At 36.4% G+C, this 27367-nt stretch overlaps 1 long non-coding RNA gene across 5 annotated transcripts in view; it reads left to right on the top strand.

Annotated features, from left to right (window-relative positions):
• LOC109503376 overlaps positions 1-27367 on the top strand; it is a 107807-nt gene that overhangs the window by 51544 nt on the left and 28896 nt on the right. Inside the window, exons 2-7 of one of the 5 annotated variants that reach the window (XR_006584925.1) lie at positions 435-651; positions 3258-3329; positions 4684-4780; positions 7932-7995; positions 14193-14349; positions 17141-17223. This is a non-coding gene — a long non-coding RNA (uncharacterized LOC109503376). The remainder of the gene's footprint in view (positions 1-434; positions 652-3257; positions 3330-4683; positions 4781-7931; positions 7996-14192; positions 14350-17140; positions 17224-27367) is intronic. The other 4 variants (XR_006584927.1, XR_006584926.1, XR_002735834.2 and 1 more) reach the window with 4 other exon arrangements.

The raw sequence follows: 27367 nt of genomic DNA, 5'->3' as shown, positions 1-27367 counted from the left end.
AATAGCAGAGACCATGACTATTATAGTCATAGTCAATACCTCCTGTACCTAGCACAGTGCCTGGCTCATGAAAATCACTAAATAAGTAGTTCTTCAATGAATTGAATAACTTACATGAGATCACACGGTAGCAAGTAGTGGAGCCATAATTTGAATCTAGGTATGTGCCTGATTCCAAAGGCCATGTTTAAAACACACACACACACAGTGCTCCAAAAGCCATGATTGATGCAATTGTGCAATGTGTATGCAAATCGATGTATGGTCTCATACACCTGATTTGTCTTTGTCAATCAAGGCTTGCATAATATATTTTTGTGGTTGTTCTATCTTGTGACATGACTTTAAATGCATTGATGCTTAAGAGATGTAAGCACTAGAGGCCATTATGAGACCTTGTAGATATGGTTCTAACTTGTGTTTTTTCCTAACAGGGAACTACTGATCATTTATCATTCTACCACCTGCCTCCTCTTATCACATTTTCACAATCTAGAGTGTGAAAAGAAATCTAGGCATCATAAGACATAATAACTCCCAGTACAGTTTCTCTTTCAAAGAATTGAATGGCAATTCCCTGCCATAGCAAGAGAAGATTTAAAGATACAGATGTGTGCAAGCTCTTTGGGAAGCTGTTACGTGACCTCTAAGGTTTGTGTGCTATCGTACTCTCAGAACGATCAGTGAGAGAACCATAAGAGGACAACAACAGGTGGCCATGACCTGGGCTCCCTACTGCAAAGTAGGGTGCCCTAGAAGGAGAGCTCTCTGTGTGGTTTCTGAATGGCCCAATCATCAGACAGAGAAAGCAGAGTCATTTTTTAAAATTAGCTTTTATTCTCAAGTTGTCAAAGATAACTCATTTATTTATTCATATGTTTATTCATGATGATTACCAGGCATCATTTACTAAATCACAAGTAATCCCCATTCTAAATTACACTTGCATGCCAATTTAATGTTTCTCTTTTTGGTTATAAATTTAATATAATTTAGAATATTTGGAAAGTACTGGACAAAAGGTAAAGATTATTTTTAAAAATCTCCAAATTCATGAATAAACACAATTTTTGTATGTATTTGGGTTTAAGGACATATGCATTTCAATGTTTGTGTACATTCCTACCATAACTTATGAAAAAAGAACTGGGGCTATCCTCTTCTATAGAACAAAGAAGGAAATTTTAGGATATAAGGCAAAAAGTTTCACATGCGTTTTATCCCATGTGAAGTGCGATGTTCAGTCTCCACGCAGAAATCACCTGGACTCTCCCAGTCTTTCATTGAATGGGTAGAATTTTCATCGGTGGAGTGGTGCTTTTCCCCAAAGCTGGCTCCGTCCGCTTGGTGGTGGAGGACAGGTCAGAGGGGTCTTGCTTACCCTTGTTACCCTTGAACATCATTGGGACTACCAGGCTAGTGTCCAGTAAGAAGTGGGGCTGTTACAATTCTGTTACTTTCCCCAGGATCAAGATTGTGAGCCCATTGAAGAAATCAAGTTATAAAATTCACTTCTGCGGTTATTGTGCAGTCACAAGATTCTCTATTATTCATTCAAAGATTATTATCTTTGAATATACTTACCAAACAGAACAAACAAGAAGGATTTGCAAACAAAGGGGAATTTAAGCAAGGGATATGAAGATGCAACTCATTTTCTTAGAGCAAGGATGTAGCTTGTATTTCCAAAAGTCTATAATTTCTTTGTCGGGGCACCTGGGTGGCTCAGTTGGTTGAGCGTCCGACTTCGGCTCAGGTCATCATCTCACGGTCTGTGAGTTGGAGCCCCGCGTCGGGCTCTGTGCTGACAGCTCAGAGCCCGGAGCCTGTTTCTGATTCTGTCTCCCTCTCTCTCTGACCCTCCCCCGTTGATGCTCTGTCTCTCTCTGTCTCAAAAAAAATAAATAAAAGTTAAAAAAAAATTAAAAAAGATTTCTTTGTCAGAGTTTGCTTATGACAAAGTCCTCTTTCTTTTACCTTGATAAAATAAAGACACAAGAAATTCCCATAATAATTTTTAAAGCTCATTTTATCAAATTTAATTCTTATGACATAGCTAAGATTACATATATTATCTGCTTGGACTGTCATAATAAACTACCACAGACAGTGTGGCTTCAATAACTGAAATTAATTTTCTCACAGTTCTGGAGTCTAGAATTGCAAGATTCAGGTGTTGACAGGGTTCGTTTATTCGGAGGCCTTTTTCCTTGGCTTATGGATGGCTTTGTTCATTCTGTGTCTTCACCTGGTCTTTCCTCTGTACATGTCTGTGTTATAATCTCTTCTTATATAGGAATAGTAGTTTAGGGTTCACCCTAATGCCCTCACTTTAACTTAATTACCCCTTTGAAGAACCTACCTCCAAATATAGTCACAAATGACTTCAACACATGATTTTTGGGGAGGGAACACAATTCAGCCCATAACACATAGGTAGTGAATTAAGAGTCTGGGGTTTAAGTCTGGGGTGGCTCAGTGGGTTAAGCATCTGACTTCGGGTCAGGTCATGATCTCACAGCTCTTGACTTCGAGCCCACGTCAGAGTCTGTGCTGACAGCTCAGAGCCTGGAGCTGGCTTCGAATTCTGTGTGTGTCTCTCTCTGCCCCTCCCTCGCTCCTCTCTCTCTCTTTCTCTTTCTCTCTCTCTCTCAAAAACAAACAAACAAACAAACAAACAAACAAACAAACAAAGAGTCTGGGGCTTAAACAATGAGTTTTCTGACTCCCAAGTCCAGAATTTTCTGGACCATACCCTCTGTATCATTAATTCTCTTCTCTACTAACTTTATTCCATCTAATTAGTCAGCTCTACTTCCCACCATCCCAAAGTGCTGCTTCTCGCTAGTAAGATTTTGAACAAATTAAAGTCCTTCTCTTCAGAAGATGGAGTGGGTTAGCTGAGAGGAAAAGAGGCATCAGTCAGCAAATGAAATACTTGAAATACAGTTGAAGGAGGTTGTACAATTATTATCTGGAAAAAAAACATTTATTGAATGAATGTGAATTATTTGAAAATAATTACTACATTAATTGGAAGTATTCTCAATGAGTGGGAACTAGTTTAAGGAGAAAAGAATAACAAGTCCCCAGGTCTACCTAGTCATTGTTTTATTTGTTCTTCAGTATAACCCTGCTAGGTGAACAGAGTTCTTTATTTTTATCATTATAAAGAATAAGGAGTTGAAGCTCAAAGAGTTTGTGTAACTTGCCCAAGTGGTAGAACTAGGACTCCAACCCACTTCTTTTGATTCCAGGTGCAGTGATCTTTTGCTTGTACTAGCTACCTCCCTATTCAGCGTACCCACAGGATGCTGTGTGAAGTTCTGGTAGGTAATCTGTAGATTCGCCACAGGATATGCTCTCAAAGAACCTCCTTTGTGAAAGATCAGACTATCATACTCCTCACTGTATCCCTCTGCCCCACCCCTGAAGCCCATGGGCACACAGATAGATATGCATACCCACACGCAGAAAGTCCTATTTCATGGAAATAAATTTTCTAAAAGTGGACTTTACCTGGAGGGGGGTGGGCAACTACCTGATACACAGTATGACTGAGAAGTTCACAAGCTCACACCTGCCCTCAGATGTTTCTACCAGTCTGCCAAGATGCCACACTTATTCTTCTTAACTGATTCTAACACTTCATCCAGAAGGAGAGCTAGAATTAGTTGTTGTCGTTTTTTTTTAAGTGGCTCAACTGTCACTATCTGAGTGTTTGTCACTAGTGAGTTCTGAAATCAATTTTGTGGGTCAAGGCCATCATTTCGAATATGAAGTGCAATAAATAAAATAGAAAAATATCAGAGTGTACTGCATGAAATTAGAGGAAATATTATTTCATGAAATTTTTGTTTCCATGTTTTTCTCTCTTTGTGTGCAAGGTCACATACTGGACGCTTAAGAAAAATGTATTTTGTGATGGATGGCAGTGAAAAAAAGGTTGAGAAACAATCTTTTTTAAAATAGTTTTTTATACTTTTTAAAAAAATGTTAACGTTTATTCATTTTTGAGAGACAGAGTGTGAGCAAGGGAGGGGCAGAGAGACAGGGAGACACAGAATCTGAAGCAGGCTCCAGGCTCTGAGCTGTCAGCACAGAGCCCAATGAGGGGCTTGAACCCACGAACCATGAGATCATGACCTGAGTTGAAGTCAGACGCTTAGCCAACTGAGCCACTCAGGTGCCCCAGCTTTTTATACTTTTTGAATTGAGTATTCTTTTGATAGTTATGGTCTCCTTCCCAAAATAAATGCACACAACTGGAGAGTTCTTCTGGGCTCTTTTCCTCAACACTTCCATATTTAACCTTGAGAAATTTAGAGTTAAGAGCCTATCCTGAAAAGGATGAGAAAACAGGGTGTTCAAACCGTACCACACCAGCTCCACCAAGATTAAGTTCTAAAGGGGGAGAAGGACAATAAACAGCCTAACGAATGAGGTGATTTCAGATCAGGTTAAGTGTTGTAAAGAAATTGGGGGGATGAGATAGAAGCAACTGGAGAGGAGATGGGATAGATTAAGGAAGGAAGTTTGTTTTGGCTTGGGCATCAGAGAATGTGTCTCTTTTATCACTGGTCATGCTTCCCATGCTACATTGCACCTATCAGAGTATTTTACAATATTTCATAGCATTCCATGAATATTTATTGATTGTGATTTTATTTAACTTTTTTTCAGGATAGATGGAAAAAATGTCATGTCTGAAAGTATAGATTCTGGCATCAGACTGCCCGAACTTGAATTCTTGCTCTGCCCTTTTACTAGCAATGTGACTGTGAGTGAGTTACTTAATCTCATTAAGCTTCAGTTTCTTCAGGCTTATTTCTAAAATGGGGCAAATAGTATTACCTACATGATTAGACTATTATGAGGATTAAATAGGTTAACAAATGTAAAGAGCATGCATATTACATTTTCTGATACCCACCTCAGTCCTTAGTGGCTTTGAAAAACAACCATTTTAAGATCTCTCACAATTTGTGGGTCAGGAACCTGGGCAGCTCTCAGTAGGGCAGTTTTTCTACCTTATTCTTCCATTTTATCAACTGAAGTCACTCGGTGGTTTTTAGCTGGCAGATGACCTATTCAGGGAAGGTAGAGAGGTTTCAAGTGGCTTCGTTCACATGTCCGGCATGTGGTAGGAATGACCGGAAGGGTGGAACAGTAGACCAGCGCTCCTTCATGTGACCTATTCAGTAGGTTTTCTCAGAATAATCATTTCTTATTTAGAAGCTCAGGGCTCCCAGAGAGAGCGTTCTAAGAAAGGGGAAACAGTAGCTGATGGCTTCTTAGGGGCTGGGTCCAGAAACTAACAGAGAGATACTTTTGCCATATTCAACTGGTCTAAATCATCACAGAACCAACCCAGATTCAAGAAGGAATTATAGACCCCACCTTTCCATGGGAGAAACATTAAAGAATTTGTAGCCATCTTTAACCGGCCACACTAAGCAAAGCACCTGGAAAGTACTAGATAAATATTTAATCTATAGTTTTTATATCCTGCTATATCTTTCAAAAATTCTGGTTTTGTGTTTATTTCAGATTGTCAGAGAAAAATCAGACTCTACCTTTGCTTTTTCTTTACCTTTTTTTTTTTAAACCTTTTCATACTTCTTAAAATTGCCCTCATCAATAGGTGGCAGTTGGAGATTTAAAAATTGGCAGATCCTACACAGGCCATTGAGCTTTAACTGGGGTAATTTCCCTCCCTTGGTAGCGGTGATTTTTATTTATGTCGCAAATCATACAAAACTTGGTTTCAGTTTATCCATTGGTAGCCTATAATTCCACGAATATCACCACATGGTTGTGTGTGTTTCCTCTTCAGAGGGCAGGGACTTAGAGCAGTACGTTAAAATTTATTAGTAAACAATTAAATTTTTCTTGACACAGGTACTACTTGACGGAACCCCAGGCTCTTCTTTCTTCCCCCAACACCAACAAAATCTTCTAAACTAAAAGGACAGAAATAAAAAGCCAGATAAAAAGTTGGACAAGATCACATTTAAAAATTTCTTGTAAAAGACCGAGGATTGTGTGGCATTAATCTAAACAGACATTTCCTGTAACCACTTACACCCCCTAACAAACCAGCAACTTAATGTGGGTTCTGCATTCTCATCTATTGGTTCGGCTGCCCTACTGAGTATTTGTTTGCTTTGGCCAACTCTGCCTATCCTGCTTTCCTTTTTATTTATTTATTTATTTTCCAGATTTAATACTGTCCTGAGGTACACAGATGCTCTTTTTGGTTTGTGAAGCTCAAGGTCAATTTAAAGGCAGGTCCCTGGAGAAGTAAGCATTTGTGACTGGGTCATCTGTTTCCCTGAATCTGTTACAGCTTTTGAGATATATGTAAGGAGGAGCAAACAGATAAGCCAAATTGGTTTTTGAAACGAGGGACACCTACGAATGGAGCACTATTGACCATGAAAATGTAGCATAACAGTATTTATTTGGAGAAAAGATCCATTTCATCATTTTATCCTCTAACTTGAAAACAAATGTGTATACCCTGCTCTTCTTTTAAAAAATTCATCAAAATGTAAGCCATTCATGCCCCCACCCACCAGCCTCAGTTCTGTCTTTTAAATAAATTCTGTTTTGAAGTCATTATTTTTTCCAAGTTTCCCAGCATTACCACTCCCCCCTCCCAAAACTGTTCTAATTTGTGTTACAACACTACTCCATAAGGGATATTTGCTAGCGAGAGTATTGATTCAGTAATGGAGTTGCAGTTCAATTGTGGTGACAAGGAGCCTGCTTTTTTTTGTTCTTTAAGGATCATCAAGATATTTAGACTCCAGGGTATAAAATTTCTTACATGAAATCACCTGATTTTACCTGCGCCATTTCTTTTTACGCTTAGGCAATACACTTGCCTTAGCGGGTTGCTCAAAGTTCACACATTTGTACCTTTGAATAGCTTTCAAAAAGAAGGCTGTCATTCCCTCTTTGGAAAAGAAAAATTGCCTTCTAACAAGTGGGAAGTTTGATATTCCTCGGAGACCACCAGGCTTCTCATGCGTGACTTTATTCCCATTATCATACTGGGACTCTTACAGACTTTACCTAAAGCACAGCGTGGTGGAAGGAGACTAATCAGCAGCCAGGAGGACGGGCTTTGATATTCTCTTCTGCTCTTTGCCAGCTGCTGAAATTGGACTTGTGCTTAACCTTTTAGGCGTCCTCTTCCTCTGCCATTTAAGGCAAGAATGAAGAACTGTGTGATCTTACGGGTCTCTTTCAGTTCAAAAGGCAAACGCATAACAAGCTTGAAATATTTAGCTTTGGTATGAATTTAGAATGGACAGTGGCAATTGAAACACTTTGAATCTTTTTTGATTCTTTTTTGATGTACTTTTTAATGTTGATTTAAATAATCAATTTCTCTCCTCTGAGATTTTTAAACTAAAGCTGGTCCTGTTCTCCTTATTTCTCCTGACAAGATACTCAGAGAAACTTGCATAGGGTGTGAAGATGGAAAATGTTGATCTGATTTCTGAGTTTCAGTCACCTTTGCACTCCAGGCTAGCACTTCCCAGAAAACAGATGTCCACAGTTCTATTTCTTGTAGCAAATGGCTTGGCCACAGGGTTTCTACAATTTCTCTCTCTCTCTCTCTCTCTCTCTCTCTCTCTCTCTCTCTTTTTCTCAGCGCAGCACCTTCTAAGTTCACATAAACTCTGTGTTAATTATTTTGGCTGTTAGCTGAGAAAGAAGAAAAGCTCACATTTGCTAAATCAAGAATGACGAAGTGGATTCAGAAATGCTCTCTTTACAAAATGCTTTACACTCTGCAGCTAATGCAGACTCTCTCTTTGTTTCAATGTGTTGCTCACAAATATCGATTAATCATTTTTCTTCATTAGCTTACGTCCTCTCAGTAGTATAATGCATTTGACTCTCTTTTTGCCTTCCAGGAGAGTGGGATGCTATAAACCGGAGCTGACACTACCAGCAAAAGGACTCCAGCAGTTTCTAGAGGTGGGGAAAGAGATAATTAATGTTAGTCTCCTCTACTGAAAGATATAAACGTTAGAGGGGAGAGTGTTTTTTTTTTTTTTCATATCCTATAAAAACCTTGTGTTGTATGTGGCTCATAGTGAGAGTGGTAGTGAAATCATCCAGTTCAAGACTTGAATCTTTCTGTTGGTTCCACACTGTTCCCTAGACAAACTTTTCAGTGCTTTTTAAAGAAGGAACAGAGGCCAATTCTAAGACATGCACAGCTGGCAGAGAAAGTGTGGAGGCACAGGAGAGAGTCCACATGAGCTCCTTCCCTCTAACTACCTGAGGAATGTGTATTTTCAGGTGCAGAGGAAAGAATTAAGCTGCCTTTCCAGGTCTGAGTTGTTAAGCACTAGTTTTAATAGTCAGAACTCTCTGGCTCCAAATATGAAAAGGAATTGAGTTAGTTTACATGTAGGAGTTGCTTCCAGGAGTGGGAACTGCATTTTACAAGGACACGGGACATTATCTCCCTGTACATCTGTTTCCTCCTCTTATGTTGCACACTGGCTTTTGCTTTTCAGTTAACACTAAGGGGAAGATAGACCCCTCATAGCTCCTAGGATCACACTGTCTTATTTCAAAACAATAACAACAACGAACAAACCGTACTAAGCTGAGGGTCTTTTAGCCTCCACTCTTACTGTCTCCGCTCATGTCAGATGAGTACTCTTCCTTGAATTAAGTGCCGCTAAGGGTTTGATAATGAAACACATCCCTGGCTGCCAGGATGGCCTGCTACCAATTCACCTACCCCACCACTCTGAGTCAGGGAAGCCAGGCAAGTATAATTAACGGTTACATATTTTACCATCGTTAAAAACCTGAGCTTTTGTAGTCACTCCTATGAAAGTAAAACCCAATATCTGTTTTCACTTGATCAGCCTTTTATATGCTTGTCAAGAGGGGCTTTTCCAAATAGAAAGTACAGTCCAAAGCTGAGGCCAAGACGCGTTTCCGTTACTATTTCTTTGAATTTTAGGTACTATTTATTGACCTTCCACTGTGGAAGAAGAGAATTTTGTTCTCTTGGACACCCAGCATCTCCACCTCCCCAACATAGATGCCTAGCTCCCTCACCTCGCACAGCATTCTCACACACTATTTTTCCTATGCCTGCCATATAGTTATATCAGGACTCTGGATAAAACAATGATTACTGTTTTTATTACTGTGAACATGTAAATGTTATTTATGACAGAACTATGTAAAATACTGCGTTAGACAGAATGGGCTAATCTACATCACAATGATGAGCAATGCCAGAACCGCAGGGGCTTTTGCTCATACAAAGTCCAGCAAAGGACCAGTGGCTCCCCTGGGCAGTTTTCCCTTAATGCATTGACCTAGCAGTCCAGAATGCTCTCATCTTGTGGCTGTGCCAGCTCAACAGCAACCTCTAATGCAAAAGAGGGAGAATGGAGTGGAAAATCCCCTGGATTTTACTGCTTCAGATCAGAAATGATTTATACTACTCCTACTCACGTTTCATTGGCCCAGATCAGTCATATGGCCTTGTCTAATTGCAAGAATATTGGGATGTGGAATTCTCAAGAAAGAGAAGAGAATGGGATATTTGTGATGGCTAATGCATATGAGATTGCTTTTTAAAATTTTTTTAAACTTCCTGAAATTCCTATTATACTGGTTTTGTTATTCTGTATGCATATATATAGGATGTGCCACTTCTGCCTTCTTGACAATATCTCTCTTCTAGCATTTTGACCAGCTCCAAATGGTACTGGTTTTCTGCATATCAGTTCTATAATTGCTTTCCTGGAGTTGTTTTCACCTATCACTTGAGTTGATCCCTAATATTCTTTTTCTTTTCTTTTTTTTTTTTTTTTGGTTTATGGCCTCATTCTAGTGGAACATGTCTTCCAGTGATTACTTGAGAAAGGGTAAATTAGAGATAAATTGTTAAATAACATGCGTGTCTAAAAATGACTTCATCTTGCTTCCTTTTATTGATAATTTGGCTAAATATGCAAACCTAGTTATGAATAACTTCTTACAATTTTAAGGCATTGATCTTTTGTTTTCTTGTTTTACTATATCTAGTGCTTCTCTGGGGAAGGATATAAATGATTTTTATTCCAATTTTTTATGTCATCTTTCTTCCTTCTGGAATTCTTGTAGAATCATGTCTTCTTTACTAATATTCTAAAATTTCATGGTGATAGGTAATGTGTGCATGATCATCCATTCTGTGGGTCACTCAGTGGATCCCTTTAAGTGGAATCTTAGATCTTTCAATTCAGAACATTTTACCTACAACATTTTTAAAAATTTAGTTCTTTTTCTCTATTAGGATTTTGGTATCTCTTTGGTGGATATTGTACATCCTATTCTGGTCCTATAATTTTCTTTTTTTTTAATTTTATATTTAATTTTAAAAATGTTTTCCTTTAACATTTTTATTAATTTTTAATTTCTATAGCAATATTTAACATTTTTAAGGTTTCTTTCTTGTTCTTTGATTATCTCCTTTGTAGAATTGATGCTTATTTCATGAATGAAATAGTTCCTCTTTCTTCTCTGAAACTATTAACAATATTTTTTCCTCTCTCCCGGCATAAATTGTTTCCTATAAGTTACTTTCCAATGTTGGCTTGTTTGCACTTGTCTTTCATATTAGAGACTTTTTTCAGATGTCTGGTGATTTTTGGATGTATGCTTATATATACAGGTTGGGCACTAAAAAAATTACTGGAGTGTTTGTAAACGTATATGTGTGTGTATGTGTGTTTGTGACTTGATGGTAGGCTTTATTTTAAAGCATTCTTATTGGGCTTATTCTCATTGGAGATCTTAAGTCAAAATGTTTGGATCTTTTTTCTTGTGACTGGCTCAGATTCTCCAGATAAAAACCTTTTCTTGTTCAGATGGAGAAAGCCTGCTGCCAGCATCCTCAGAGTTAGGAGGGATAAAGAACTGGGGATTTCAGTATGAAGGTATAAACCTTTACTTCGATTCTTTGTTTTTAGTATGGATTACCTTATTTCAGATGCTTTATTTCAGATGCCAGGTGCCAGGCAACTAGAACTCCTTTACCAAATGGTAGGAATAAACAATGGTAAAACTGTGGGGCAATCTGACATTATCTACTAAAACTTATGATTTAGAAAATTCACTTCTTGAAATATCCAATAGAAATACGTATACAGGCATAGCAAAAGGCATTGAAAAGAATGTTCATATCTGTATTATTTTCAGTCATCTAAACTGAAACAACCTAAGGTCCATAATCAGAAAAATTTTATAAATATATTGTAAATACTCATTTATTAGTATATACAGCATGTAACTACTATACAGCAATGAAAGTTACAAATGGTTGCTACATACAACAGAGATCAACCTCACAAAAGTTACAGTGAACAAAGAAAGTCCAATAGAAAATAATATAGATTGTATGATTCCACTTAGAGAAAGTTTACAAGGAGACAAAATTAATCTATGGCATTAGACATCAGGACAGTGATTGTCTTGGGGGAGGAGAAGAGGAGTGGATGATTGGATTGAGTACAAAGTGAGACTTCAGGTGGTGTCAGTGTTCTATGTTTTGACTTGAGTGGGTATTTCATGGGTGTGTTCACTTTTTGCTAATTCATCAAGTTGTACATGAACCTGTACACTTTTCTGAATATACACAATACATCAATTAAAAAGTTTCAAAAGAAACTGACCTGCTTAAAATAAATCCCATTCTGTCCAATATACCTGAACCAACCCAATCTCTAAATTTTTATATTTCTGTAAGAACAGTATTGATGCTCTTTATTTGTATGGTATCCAGCAATTTTCAGAGAACTATAAAGTAAGTTATCTCATTTACCTTCAGGGCATCATAATGAAGTATTGAACAGGCAATTTTAGATTTGTTGAAAAAAATAGAATAACTCAGAGAGCTGTCCTTTGTTTGTGGTAAGCAAAGTTCCTTGTTTCCTTCCTTGCGGCAGAGTTGGGACTGGAACCCCAGGCGAGTGACTGTTCACACAGCTTTCTTTCACTATACTTACTTGGATCCATAGCCTGTAACCTTGAGACTTTGGACAGATTTTATTCTTATGTTTCATTCCCTAATGAGTCTTCTTGGGTCTAGCTAGCCTGAAGAACCAGTGTAGGCAACTTACTAGTGAATTATGAGCTAACTATGTTTTATTTTTTTAAGTTTATTTATTTATTTTGAGAGACAAAGAGACAGTGCTAGCAGAGGAGGGGCAGAGAGAGGGAGAGAGAGAATACTAAGCAAGGTCCACACTGTCAGTGCAGAACCCAATACTGGGCTTGATTGGATGCTTAAACAGCTGAGCCACTCAGGCACCCCTGAGTCATCTATGTTTTAAAAGGAGCCATCTTAGGAAATTTTCTCACCCACAGGTGAGATGAGACACCATACCATGGCAGTTTGATTACTGGGGTGTGGGGGCTAGGGCAGAAGACAGGGAAATACTTTGTTTTTTGCTATGTTACCATTAGATACAGGGCCTTAGTATCACATTATATAATACCTAATAAATATGCTTATGTGTAGACCCAGGTTTTTTGAAGGGAACCAATCCTCTACAAATGAGTACATTTATTACTTAGAATTCTAGAAGTTCCCGGACCTCTCTTGTGCTAAAAGCACAAAGTACACATGGGGGGGGGGGGGAGATATTGAAAGAGGTCAAAGATGGAGGTCTGTTGCTCTAGTCATCCTGCTGCAGGTATCCTTGGATTTTAAAACATCATCCTCCAATTTACATTTAAGTTCAAGTACCTGATAGGAGGTGGTAGTAGGGAGAGCATAGAGAATACCTGTCCTAATTTGGGATGAGGTTGGGAATGCTTAGGAGGTGCGATGAGAGAGTGCAGGTAGGAATGAGAAGGGAGGGAGACCACATAATACTTTAAAAGACCCGATATAACTAGGTTTATATTCACACAAATAAACTAGAGTCTATATTCATAGGAAAAACTCATATAAATATCAGAAGGCAAGGCCCATTGCCTTTTTCTTTCTGTTCCAAGTTCTTCTTTGCTCAAGCTCCAGATTGTTCTTTTGTGTTTTATTTTCCCCTTTAAGATTTTCCTTGATTCCCACAATCTCTCTTCTTCATGTACGTGATACATCTCTGCTCTGTCTGGATTTGCTCCGTAATCTTGAGAGAAACCTGAATTTAACCATATTTCTTAACTAGGGATTCTTAAGAGAGGGGTTTAAAGACAACTAGGCAATGATTTAAGATGATTGAAACAAAGAGATGTGTGGTTAGGCCCTCATTTGCCTTGTTTATATTGTTCTGTCCCTCATCGAAAACTGTTTGGGAATCATGGTTTTATAAAAGAAAAGTGAACTAACAGTTTTATAATGCTTTCTAAATTTTTTAAACATGCAAGAGTTTTCAATGGAAATTCAACATAGTTTATAACATTCAGACCAAATGCCCAAGTGGTTCAGTCATATTAATAACAAAATCAGGAAAATAGTCTACAAACTAAGAATGCATCCCACTTTAAAACAGAATCTGAACCAGGGTGCCTGGGTGGCTCAGTTGGTTAGGCATCTGACTTCAGCTCAGGTCATGATCTCACAGTTTGTGAGTTCAAGTCCTGCATTGGGCTCTGTGCTGACAGCTCAGAGCCTGGAACCTGCTTTAGATTCTGTGTCTCCCTCTCTCTCTGCCCTTCTGCTGCTCTTGCTCTATCTTTCTCTTTCTCTCTCTCTCAAAAATAAATAAACATTATTTTTTTAATAGAATATGAAGTTTATGTTATTTACAGCATGATTTTAACTGCTTTAATGTGGGACATTTTTCCCAATGGAGACACTTTTACCAATCAGTCTTTGCTGCTCTGAAAGAAGCCATTGTAAAGTTTTGGGTAAACAGTATTTCAACAGAGTGCAATGTTTAATCTCAGATATGCATTTGACTCTTAACATTGTCTTTTTAGTCTGATTAAATGTGAATTTTTCATATTTAGTCCTAGGTTATGACATAAAGATGTAACTTCACCTTTTATTCCCCCCCCTTTCAACTCTTCTCCCTTAGTAAGTTACAAGAAAGCAGTTAATTACAATTTGTAAATGGTGATCATAGTGATTCAAAACATGAGACATTCAAAGTACTCACTGAACTCATTTTTGATTCCATCACAAATCAATTTTATTTTCATATCATCTTTAGAAACTACGACGTGAAGAGGGGGAAAAAGATGGAACCCGTGAGCCATACCTACCTCTACAACCTCTGCCAATGCCTGCAGCTCCAGAATCTTCACTTCCCTGGCTGGGCCCAGGCAAGTTTTGTGCTTAATTTGGGACAACAGAATGGAGGAAAAAAGGTAGGAGAATGAATTTTGTTCTGTTTGGCTTATAAACTGTGTTAGATAGAATCAGTGGGAAAAAAATAGACAAGTTATCTTTTAAAAAGTATTTTTATTTCAAAAATAATACATGTTCCCACAGAAAATACTGAAAAAAATTTTAAAGAATTTAAGTATCTCTAAGAATCTCTAAAGGATAAAATATCCAATCCCATGACCTAGAGAACTCCTATTAATGTTTTTTCAACTTTTGTGTAGGTTTTTCTTATATGTACATACATACAGTGTATAATATGTATAGAAGCCGCTTTTAGGCAACAGGCTTGAGCAATAGAAACTTAACAGCGCAAAAGGGCCCAGAGTGACCCCAACCTCATGACTGAATACAAACAGGCCCATTAAGCGGCCCATCTCAAAATATCCATAAACCCTAGCTGACCAATGGACTATTACAACCAGGCAGGAAAAATTCCATATGTCCCCATACCTTCTCACCCCCCCTTAAATACAGCCCTCACCCACTGCCTCTTTGCAGACTTCTCCTTTGCTGTCTTGCCTGCTGCTCCCTTGCAGTATATTCAGTGTATTTAATATACTTATATCTCCTTTGTCCTGCCTATGTCACTGGCTTCCAGCTGATGGGGTTGCCCCACATTTAGGGGCCCCCATCCAGTCAGGAGAAACACCACAATATATATGTGTGTGTTTCATATATATATGCCCATATGCACACATATATACATTTATACAGCTGTGCATTTTATTTTATAATTTTAATAAGCTAGTAATAAATGATACATTCCAATGCTATTATATATAATCCTCTGTCCCCAAAAGCAAACAAATAAGCTAACCATTTCTCCATTGCATATTTTAGGTTTTACCCATTCACTATATGTTGAGTCTCTACTCCGTGTTAAGGATACAATTTTTGCTCTGGAGAGCAATCAAATTAACAGAGAGTGTAAACACACAATTTCCTGAGAGTGATAAATGCTGTAGTAGAAATGCCCAGAATTATATGGGAGCACACACATCAGGCTATTGAATCATAGTGAGGATATCTGGGACATTCTTTCAGAAAATGTTAGTATCTGAGCTAAGTCTTGAAGGCTGATGAAGAATTTCAGTAAAAGGAGCAGTCCTAGATATGGGGAGCAAGGGGGTGTGAACCAGTTTGAAAGGTTTGAGAGCAAAGCACATTGAAAAATTAAAAGCAATCTCCTATCACAAGAGGATAGGGTAATGAGGTAGGAGTGGTGGAGTGATGAATGATGAAGCTGGAGAATTAGGTAGAAGCAGATAATTAAAAATCAGTGTAAATGTTTGAATTCCTTTTAGATAAAGTACTTGAGAACCAGGGAAGGATTTTCAGTTGGGGAGTGGTGTAATCAGGACATATTAGGATATAGGATACAGTCTGGGGAATGGATTGGAGAAGATCAAGTATGGAGTTACTGAGATTAGTTGGAATTTTGATGGTATAATTTTGAAAAAGGAGATAATTACATGTCCTGAGGCTGAGGCAGTGGGCAGGAAGGGGAAGGAATAAGTTTGGAGTATAATGTTTTGGCATTGATGGGAGAGGAAAGAATCAATGGTAATTTGGATTTCTTTCTTTTTTTTTTTCTTTTCATTTTAATATTTCTAATTGAAATCTGGGTGGATGATGGAGCACTGGTAGAGAATAAAGTTTTGGAAAGAAGGTAGTGAATTTAATTTTGAATAGGCTAAGTTGGAAATTCATGTGAGACATTGAAAGTAAATCATTGAATTGAAGGGCTGGGCTGAAAATCTAGAATGGATAGAATCACTGAGGTAAGTGAAAATATTGTTTTAGTTATTTTGGATACAGATCTGGGAGTGGAATTGCTGAGTCATATTGTAAGTCTACAATTTAACTCCATGGGACCTCTATTTGAAGAACTGCCAAAATGTTTTCTGAAGGGGTTGTGCCATTTCACATTCGTACCGCTATGCCTGAGGGTTCCAATTTCTCCACACTCTTAACATTCGTTATCATCTGTCCTTTTGATTCTAACCATCCCAGTCAGTGTGAAGTAATATCTCAATGTGGTTTTGATTTTCATTTCCCTCATCACTAATGATATTGAGTGTGTTCTCATGTGCTTTGGGGTCATGCATATATCTCCTTTGGAGAATGTTTGTTCAAATCCTTTACTCATTTTTTAATTGGGTTATTTAGTTTTCTATTATTGAGTTGCAAGGATTCTTCATACTTTATGGATACAAATCTATTATCGGATATATGATTTGTAAATATTCCCCCCAATCTATGGATTGTCTTTATATTTTTTTGGTAGTATTTTTAAAAAAGTATCCTAAAAAATGATTTTTAATTTTGATGAGTCCAGTATATCTATTTTTCATTTCTTACTTGTGCTTTTTGTATCATCTAAAAAACTATTGCCTAATACAAGGTCAGGAAAAGTTTAACCTTATGTTTTCTTCTAAGAGTTTTATAGATTTAGCTTTTGCATTTTAATCTATGATTGACTTTGAATTAATTTTTCTATACTGTTTAAGTTTATTTTTTGCATGAAGGTATCTAGTTGTCCCAGTAGCATTTGCTAAAAATATTATTTTTTCCTCACTGTAATATCTTGGCATGCTTGTTGAAAATCAAGTGGCCATAAATGTCAAGGTTAATTTTTGGATTCTCAATACTATTCTAGTGATCCATATGTATAACCTTATGCGAGTATTTGGAATCAAGAAGTGTGAATACTTCAGATTTGTTCTTTTTCAGGATTGTTTTGACTATTCGGTGTCCTTTGCCTTTCCATAGGACTTTTAGGATCAGTGGGTCCATTTCTGCAAAATGGCAGAGGAACTATTGATACAGTTGCATTGGATATGTAAATCATTGGGGTGAGTTTTGCCATCTCAACCATGTTGTCTTCTAATCCACGAACACTGGTATCTTTCCACTTATTTAGGTCTCCAGTTTATTTCAGTTATGTTTTGTTTTCAGTGTACATATCTTATACTTTTTAAAGATTAATTCTTAAGCGTTGTATTATTTTCCGTACATTTTTCCAATTGAATAGTTTTCTTGATTTCCTTTTGGGATTATTCACTACAATTGTAAAGGAATGCAGTTGCTTTTTTAATATTGATCTTATATCCTCCTTCATTACCAAACTCATTTATTCTATTTTTTAAATGTGGAGAGGGAGAAAGCATTCATTCTTTTACCATTAACTAGGATGTTAGCTCTGACATTTTTATATATATGTATAAATTATATTATAATATATATATATATACATAATATATATATTCCTCATCATATTAAGGAAGTTCCTTTCTGTCTCCAGTCTAATAAGTGTTTTTATCATGGAAGAGTGTTGGGTTTTGTAAAATGCTTTTTCTGCATCTGTTGAGATTATAGAGATGATAAATTTTTCTTCATTCAATTAATGTGATGTATTACATAAATGGCTTTTTTTTTAATGTCAAAACACCCTTGCATCCTTGTGATAAATCCCACCTGGTCATGATTTATAATCCTTTTTGTATGTTGTTGTATCTGTCTTGCTAGTATTCCGTTGAGGGTTACTGCCTCTATATTCATAAAGAATATTTATTTGTAGTTTTCTTTCCCTTGTAGTATGTTTTAAGCTTTTGTATCAGAATAATACCAGCTTTATGGAATAATTTGGGAAGTTTTCCATTATTTTATTTTGGGGGAGATTTTCAAAATATTGATGTTAAATATTCTTTAAATGTTTGATAGAACTCACCGGTAAAGCTGTTTGGTTGTGGGCTTTTTTTTGTGGGAAGGTTTTGAATATTAATTCAATTTCTTATCATGCTATAGTTCTAGTTGAATTTTGTTTCCTCTTGAGTCAGTTTCAATAATTTGTTTCTTTGTAGGAATTTTTCTATTTCATCTAAGTTATCTAGTTTGTTGGCATGCAATTTTTCATAATATTTTTTATAATTCCTTTTGTTTCTGTGTAGGCAGTAATCACATCCTCTTATTCTTGATTTTACTAAATTGATTCTTTCTATTTAACTTCGTTTAGTTTAACAAAATTAGATTTATTAATTTTGTTGTTTATGTTAGTTGTTGATTTTTTTCAAAGAACCAGCTTTAAATTTGTTGATTTGGGGGCACATGGGTGGCTTGGTTCGTTAATTGTCCAACTTCAGGACAGGTCATGATGTCACAGTTCAGGGATTCAAGCCCCGTGTCAGGCTTTGTGCTGACAACTAGGAGCCTGGAGCCTACTTTGAATTCTGTCTCCCTCTCTCTCTGCCCCTCCCCTGCTTGCACTCTGTGTCTCTCTGTCTCTCAAAAATAAATAAATAAGAAACTTAAAAAATTTAAGTTTGTTGTGTTTTTTTGTTACTTTCTATTCTTTATTTTATTTATTTCTCCTCTAATCTTTATTATTTTCTTCCATCAGCCTGCTTTGGGTTTAGTCTACTCTTTTTAGTTCCTTAAAATAGAAGGCTAAATTATTAATTTGAGATCATTCTTCTTTTTCAGTATAGACATTTACCCTATCAGTTTCACTCTAAACATGGTTTTTGCTGCATACACTAAAACTTGTCATGTTGTATTTTCATTTTCATTCATCTCAAAGTATTTACTAACTTCCCTGGTGATCTTTCACCCATTGATTATGTAGAAGTATGTTGTTTAGTTTCCACATATTTTTGAATTCCCCAAATATCTATTGGTTCCTAATTCATTCCACTATGATCAGAGAGCACACTTTGTATTATTGCAAATTTTCAATTTAAAAAGAATTATCACGTAGCTGTATACTCAAGAATGTTCCATCTGCCCTTGAGAAAAATGTGTATTCTTCTGTTTATATGGAGTGTTGTATAGATTTCTGTTAAGCCTACTTGGCCTATTGTGTTATTGAAATCTTCTATTTAGTGAATGACCTTTTGCCTAGTTGTTTAAATGTCACTGTTTTTATCTTTTTAATAATAAAATTTAACATAAAATCTATTTGGTCTGAAATTTAAAAAGCCAGTTTAGTTCTCTTTTGCTTAACTCTGCATATCTTTTCCTGTCCTTTTGCTTTCATCCTACTTGTGTCTTTGAACTGGAAGTGTGTCTCATGTAAACAGTATACAGTTGAATCATGTTTTCTAAAAATCCATTCTGCCAAAAGGTCTTTTTATTTTTTATTATTTTTATTTTTTTTAACTAAGTTTCCTATTTTAATTCCAGTATAGTTAACATACAACGTTATGTTAGTATCAGTTGTAAAATATAGTGATTTAACAATTCTGTACCTTCCTCAGTGCTCATCGTAAGTGTACTCTTAATCCCCAGCACCTATTTAACCCGTCCCCCTACCCACTCCCCTTCTGATAACTGTAAGTTTGTTCTCTGCAGTTAAGAGTCTGTGTCTTGGTTTGTCTCTCTCTCTTCTTCTTTGCTCATTTGTTTTGTTTACTAAATTCCACATATGAGTGCAATCATATGGTATTTGTCTTTCTGTGACTTTTTTCACTTAACATTGTACTCTCTAGTTCCATCTATGTTGTTGCAAATGGCAAGATTTCATTCTTTTTTTTTATGACTGAATGTATGCCATTCCTTCTTTATGCTTTCATCTATTGATTAGCACTTAGGCTGATGACATAATTTGGCTATTGTAAATAATGCTACAGTAAACATAGGGATGCATGTATCCCTTTGAATTAGTGTTTTTATATTTTGGGGGCACATACCCAGTAGTGAGATTGCTGGATCATAGGGTAGTTCTATTTTTAACTTTTTGAAGAACTGTTTTCCATACTGTTTTCCATACTGTTTTCCAGAGTAGGTGCAACAGTTTGCATTCCCACCAACAGTGTAAGAGGGTTCCCTTTTCTCCACATCCTTGTCAACACCTATTGTTTGTTTCTTGTGTTGTTGATTTTAGCCATTCTGACAGGTGTGAAATGATATCTCATTATGGTTTTAATTTGCTTTTCCCTGGTGATGAGTGACTTTTAACATCTTTTCGTGTGTCTGCATGTATTCTTCATCTGTTCATGTCTTCTACCCATTTTTAGTTGGGTTATTTGTTTTTTGTGCATTGAGTTGTATCAGCTCTTATATATTTTGATTACTAACATTTTATCAAATATATTTTTTGCAGATATCTTCTCTCATTCAGTAGGATTGCCTTTTAATAGAGTTGATTGTTTCCTTTGCTGTGCAGACCTTCTTATTTTCAAGTAGTCCCAATAGTTTATATTTGCTTTTGTTTCCATTGCCGCAGGAGACATATCTAGAAAAATGTTGCTACTGCTGATGTCAGAGAAATTACCGCCTGTGCTCTCTTCTAAGAGTTTTATGGTTCAGGTTTCACATTTAGGTCTTTACTCCATTTTGAGTTTATTTTTTGTGTATGGTGAAAGAAAGTGGTCCAGTTTCATTCTTTTGCATGTAGCTGTCCAGTTTTCTCAACACCATCTTTTGAAGAGACTGTCTTTTTCTCATTGGGTATTCTTTCTTTCTTTGTTGAAGATTAATTGACCATATAATTGTGTGGTTATTTCCAGGTTTTTTATTCTATTCCATTGATCTATGTGTCTATTTTCGTGTTAGTACCATGTTTTTGATTACTACAACTTTTTAAATATAACTTGAAGTTTTCCAACTTTGTTTTTCTTTTTCAAGATTACTTTGGCTACTTGGGGTCTTTTGTGGTTCTATACAAATTTTAGTACATGCGCTGCTGAAGTGAGCGCTCTGTACAAAGTTTAGTATTGTTTATTCTAGTTCTGTGAAAAATGCTGTTGGTATTTTGATAAGGATTGCATTAAATGTCTACATTGCTTTGAGACTCTAGGCATTTTAACAATATTTGTTCTTTCAATCCATGAGCATGGAACATATTTCCATTTCTTTGTGTCATCTTCAGTTTCTTTTACTAGTGTTTTTTGTTTTGTTTTGTTTTGTTTTTCAGTTTTCAGAGTACAGGTCTTTCACCTCCTTGGTTAAGTTTATTCCTAGGTATTTTATTAATTTCGGGTCAGTTATAGATGAGATTGTTTTCTTAATTTCTCTTTCTGCTGCTTCATTATTAGTGTATGGAAATGGAACAGATTTCTGACATTAATTTTGTATCCTGCAACTTTAGTGACTTCATTTATCAGTTCTAGTAGTTTTGATTGACTCATTCAGGTTTTCTATATAGAGTATCATGTCGTCTGCAAATAATAAAGATTTTACTTCTTTCTTACCAATTTGGATGCCTTTTATGTATTTATTTATTTATTTTTTGTTTGATTGCTGTGGTTAGGACTTCTAGTGCTATGTTGAATAAAAGTGGTGAGAGCGGACATCCTTGTCTTGTTTCTGGCCTTAGGGGAAAGCTCTCAGTTTTTCCTCCATTGAGTATAGTGCTCACTGTGGGCTTTTCATACAAGGCTTTTATTATGTTGAAGTCTTTTTCCTCTAAACCTACTTTGTTGAGGGTTCTGCAAATTCTGTCTTTTAATTGGAATATTTAAACTATTTACATTTAACTTAATTACTGGTAAGGTAGGATTTCTGTATGTAGTGTCTTTGTGTTCATTTATTTCTCCATTACTTCCTTCTTTTGTGATATATAGATGTTTTGAATTAGACTGTTAAAATTTCTTTGTTTATTTTACTTTAAAGATTTTCTTAATAATTGTACTGAGGATTACAGAGTTGTAAATTTTTAAAAATTTAATTCTTACTAATAGAAGTTTAACTCAAATAGTTTGTAAACACTTATTCCATTATAGCCCTGTTCTCTCTCACTTTTTGTGCCATTATTGTCATACAGATTAAATTTTTACATGTTATAAGGCAGTCAACAGCTTTATAGTTATTGTTTTCTGTAATTTAAATCAAATAGCAGAAAAAAGTTACAAATGGAATACATTTATAATGTTTTTTATATTAATGTGTGCACTTATCTTTACCAGTGATCTTTATTTGTTCTTGCACATTTTAGTTATTGTTTAGTGCCTCTCATAGCCTGAAACACTCCCTTAGTATTACTTATAAAGTAGGTCTGCCAGCAATATATTCTTTCAGTTTACAATTACTGAGAATGTCTTCATTTATCCTTCCTTTTTGCAGGATAGTTTTGCTGAACATAGAATTCTTGAGAACATTGGTCAACAATGTTTTTCTTTCAGTGCCCTGTACCTGTCACCCTACTTCCTCCTAGAACCTATGGTTTCTCATGAGAAACTACCTGTTGATCTTTGAGGAACTTTGTACATTATAAAATACGTTTATTTTGCTACTTTCAAGATCATCTCTTTTCCTTGGCTTTTGACAATTTATTCTAATTTGTCTAGGAATGAATCTGTCTGAGTGTATCCTACCTGGAATTTATGTTGCTTCCTAGGTATGCATGTTCATGTTTTTTTTTTTTTTAATCCAATTGGGAAGTTTCTGGCCTTCAAATTGTTTGTTTGTTTGTTTGTTGTTTTGTTTTGTTTTTTACCTTCTCTCTCTCCTTTTTTTTCTGGAACAACCATGATGTGCATATTGGTATGCTTATTGGTATCACACAGTCTCTGAGGCTCTGTTAATTTTTCTTCATTAACTGTCCTTCTGTTCTTCAGCCTGAATAATCTAAGGTGTTCTGTCTTAAGATTCTGCCAATTCAAATGTGCTGTTAAATCCCTGTAATTAATTTTTTCATTTCAGTTTTTATACTTTTAATTTCCAGAATTTTTATTTGACCCTTTTAAAAACAATTTTTTCCCTTTTATTGATATTCTCTATTTGGTAAGATATAGTCCTTAAATTTTCCTTTAATTCTTTAGACATGGTTTTATTTAGTTCTTAGAACATATTTATAATAGCTATTTTAATGTCTTTGTCTAGTAAGTCCAGTATCTGAGCTCCTCAAAGACAGTTTCTTTTCACTTATTTTTTTTTCCTTTTTATGGTCTATAACTTCCAGTTTCCTTGCATGTGTTATAGTTCCCCCATGCCTCACCCTTGAAAAATAAATCTTTCTGACTCTGGAAATCCAGCTCCCTCCTCCCCCTCCCACAATCCTTGTAGTTTTGTTGTTTGGTATTGATTTGGTTGTTATGGATGTTGGTTTGTTTATTCAGTTTCCTGAGCAAATTCTGTAGAGTCTGAATTCTTTGTCTTGTATAAAACTCAACATCTCTTCTCAGTTAGTGTAGTGGTCAGTTAATGATTGGACAGAAATCTCCTTGAATGTACTAAACCAATAAGTCTTCCCAACTTTGTTGAGGGATTTGTGTGTGTTGGGGAGGAATATTTCAATACTCCAGTAGGCAGTTTAAAACACTACAATAGCCTTCACTTCTTGCTTGTGCAGACTCACAGGCATCTACACATGGGAGATTAGAGCCTCCTCAACGTTTTTCCTGAGCATGTGCACATTCTTGCACATGCATATGGCCTTTTAGATTTCCAGGAATATGTCGAATATTTTCAACATCCCACATAAAAATTTCATTCCCTGGTTTTCCTTTATAATATTTTAGTAAGTTTCTTACTTAATCCAACTGGTATTGCTACCTCAGGCACCTGAATTTTTAAACGATTGATATTGATTTTCTTTTGACAAATGCCGTAGGGGCAGGTCTGTTCACACCGAGTGAGCTAAGTCAAGTTTGATTCAGCAGTCACCCAGGTTAACAAAAAATAAGTGCTGAGAATGGAGATACAAGACAGGTAAATAGTGACAATTCTCTAGGAATGCAATTTTTTTTGGGGGGAGGAGTAACTCTAAACCTGTTCTGTTTGTTCCAGTGGCTGATAGGTTGCTGTTTTCACAATGAATAAAATCATGTAGCTTTTGGTTTGAAGGCTACAACAGAGATTGGGGGGGTAGGGGTAGGGATAGGAAGAATCAAAATGCCACAAAACTTTGTTCTTACCAAGTTTCAGCTATTTTTCTTGAATAAATGCTTCTTATATTTTTGAAAACCTTTGATTAATTTCCAGAGTTCTGAAAAAGTTTATTTTGCCTATTTTTGCTAATATTCTCATTTCTTTTATGGAGGAATGGATACATGGAGGCCTTTACTCTGCCTTTTAAAGTGTTTTCTATTAGAATTTTAAAAGCTCCTTATGGACAGCTTCTAATGTTCAGGCAAAGTTGAAACCCACTTATTTTTTAGAGAAAGGTTCAAGGGCCTGATTATAGAAAACACAAGGCATTTAAGACCAGGACAAAAACAAGGAGCTTATGAATGAGTCAGATAGGGATTGGTTCAGAGATGGATGGGGCTTATAAAAAACAAAAGAGAAAAGAGTTTTAGGAAGAGAATAGTCAAAGCTATTGAATGCTGTCCACATAGTTCAGAAAATGGTTTGAAAACTACGGATTTGAATGATCTACTAAGAGGTCACTGTGATCTTTGTTAGAGCAATTGCAGTGGGGTGGAAAGGCAGAATCTTAACTGCAGTAATTTGTAACATGAATAGGAGGTAAAAAAGAGAAAACAAGTTTAGAATGAAGAGCCTGGACTGTGAACAAAAGGAGAGATAATATAGGTCAGTAGCTGGAATAGAATGTGAAGTCAAAAAAGTTGCTTTGTCCTAGGGATCATTTTAACCACTTTACTCTTATTCACAATTTTTTTCTTTTGGTCTCGACACTAGACCATAGGGCCATCACTAGTGGCTTGTATTTGAGGATAAGAAAAGTGACTTTTCTTCCATTGTATGGGAAAGAAATGTGACCTTAGACAGATAAATTTTGCCTCAAAACAGATTCTCGGTGAAACTGTATGACTGGCATTGTGAGGGGTAGTGGACTGGGACATATATAAAGTCTGAGAAAACTGAGTTGAAATCCCAGCTCCATCACTTTACTGGTGCTAGCTGCGTGATTTTAGTGGAGCTACTTGGCTCTTTCAGCCTCACTTGTCTCATGTGGATAGGAATACCAATCTTTTGAGATTGTTGTGTGGATTAATTTATATAATACCTAGGTTTTACAGTAAAGAAGAGGATGTTATATAAGGAAGAAAAAGTTAGCCATTTAATCTCAGTTTTCTTACCTATACCATAAAAGAGTTGTATTATGTAATCTCCATGATGTGTTTCAGCTCTAACCAAATGGGCCCCCAATATCTTTTCATTTAGTACGATTCTGAACGAAACTTCTATTCTGGACGAGGTAGATATTTGGAATTGGTTGATGACCTACACCATTCTGTGTAAGATAGTTTCCATTAGAAAAAACATTTAGAATTCCAAAGGATTGACTTACAAATAAATTTGAAGGATAGCTTTGCTGAGCTGGGGTGTACTTTTAAATAGATGAGCTCATCTCAGGACCTATAAGAGAGAGCACTCAGCAAAGCATATTTTAGATCCTTGAGCAATGAGCTTTGAGGAGATATACATCTGGCATGCTATCAGATCCCAAAGATACCATATCTGTATTTGGGAATACAGATTGATTGTTCTGGATTGATTGTTCTACTTAAAATATTTGTGTTTGTGAATGTTTATAACTGCTAGTTTTGGGCGGTTGAGGAAACTTTGAAACAATAAGCCACATGAAGAAGAAAGGCAGGTTTGAAACCAGCCAGAAAGTGCTCAGGGAAAGAAATAAAAGGTGAAGCAAGAATGAGTCAATGTATATAGGAGGCTTGTGAGAGCAACAGAGCAAAATGAGAGTAGGATTAGATAAGGGACTCAGAGACACAGGGAAAAGTGAAACCAGAGGCCAATTGAGGCTGAACTGGACTAGAACAGGAAGAACGAAACAAAAATGATTTGCTTCGTCAGAGACTGATTTATTCTTCCTACCAATGCTCTCAGCTTGTTTTGTTGAGTTCACTGATATATTTTGGTAGAATTTTATTTGGGTAGATATAGGGGGAGTGCCTCTCATTTCTGGCAAGCATTGAAAACTTGCTCATTTTCTATTAGCAGATTAGTGATTTAAAGATTAGGAAAATATGCTCTGTGATTTCAAAGATGAAATGCCTATAAAATAAGAATACTGAAACCCGGTGCCATATTTATTGTAATTTTATTAAAACCACTCTCCATGAAACTGAATCCACAGTGTCTCAGATACAACTTCTTTCTGAATTATGAAAGATTGTACTTTGGTTCTTTTTTTTTTCTTCCTCTGCTGATTCTTCTCAATTGGCTGTACCATAACTTTACTTTTAAAATTAAATATGGTTGGCAAATTTTGCTTTAGAAGTGTCCCAGTTTCACACTACTTCTTCAAATGACTAGAATTGTCCAGGGTGGACTATTAATCTATATTGTCTACTTTAGCAGAGGCTTCATATCCGTTCAAGACACTTTGCTCACATGTAACTTTTGGCAAAAGAGGATGACTGTCAGGTCATTGGATGGCCCCTTGTCAAAGTGGACTCTTTAGATAGGACTATTGATGAGCAGGGGCTTTATAGGCAGCTGGGCAACACTGCAGCCCGAGCGATCTTCCTCGGCAACCTGCAAATGAAACTAACGCTATGAAGGATTTCTCCAAAGACAGACATCTTAAATTAGGCAAAGTCCTATAACAGGACACATCTCAGGAAGATTTAAGGCAGAGCTGGTCGCTGTGCCAGCCAAGGGGCCTGCTCTGCCAGTTGAAAGGCAAGCACATCCTTCCCTGCCAGCTTGCAACGAGCTGGTTCTTGCCGTGACAGCACATCTACCATGCATGTTTGATTTAAGGCCCGCCATTACCATGCGTTTGTAATTATCATCAGGCGATGACGAGCCCTGGGAAAGGTAGAAGTCTTAAATATGGAGATCCAGGAGCCTAATCAAAATGCAATGCATAGAATATATCTTTCTTCTTGATGCTCCACCTCTTTTCAACCAAGCGTTACTGGTTTGAGGAAAACTGTAGCACAACCCTTTGCCAATGATTGTGATTCATTTTCACTTCGCTAATCAAAATGTGTTTCATAAGGTCCTGATGACGTTCAAGACTTCTTAAAGGAGGTATGACTTTTCTCTCAGTTGACTGGCATAAATTTCATAATTTACACGCAGATGTGGCAAAGATTTGTGAAAGCCTCCTTGAGCTTATAAATTCTC

The sequence above is a fragment of the Felis catus genome, chromosome C2, assembly GCF_018350175.1.
Source record: "Felis catus isolate Fca126 chromosome C2, F.catus_Fca126_mat1.0, whole genome shotgun sequence".
In the NCBI taxonomy this organism is placed as follows: Eukaryota; Metazoa; Chordata; class Mammalia; order Carnivora; family Felidae; genus Felis; species Felis catus.
This window is presented reverse-complemented; position numbering and strand designations above follow the sequence as displayed.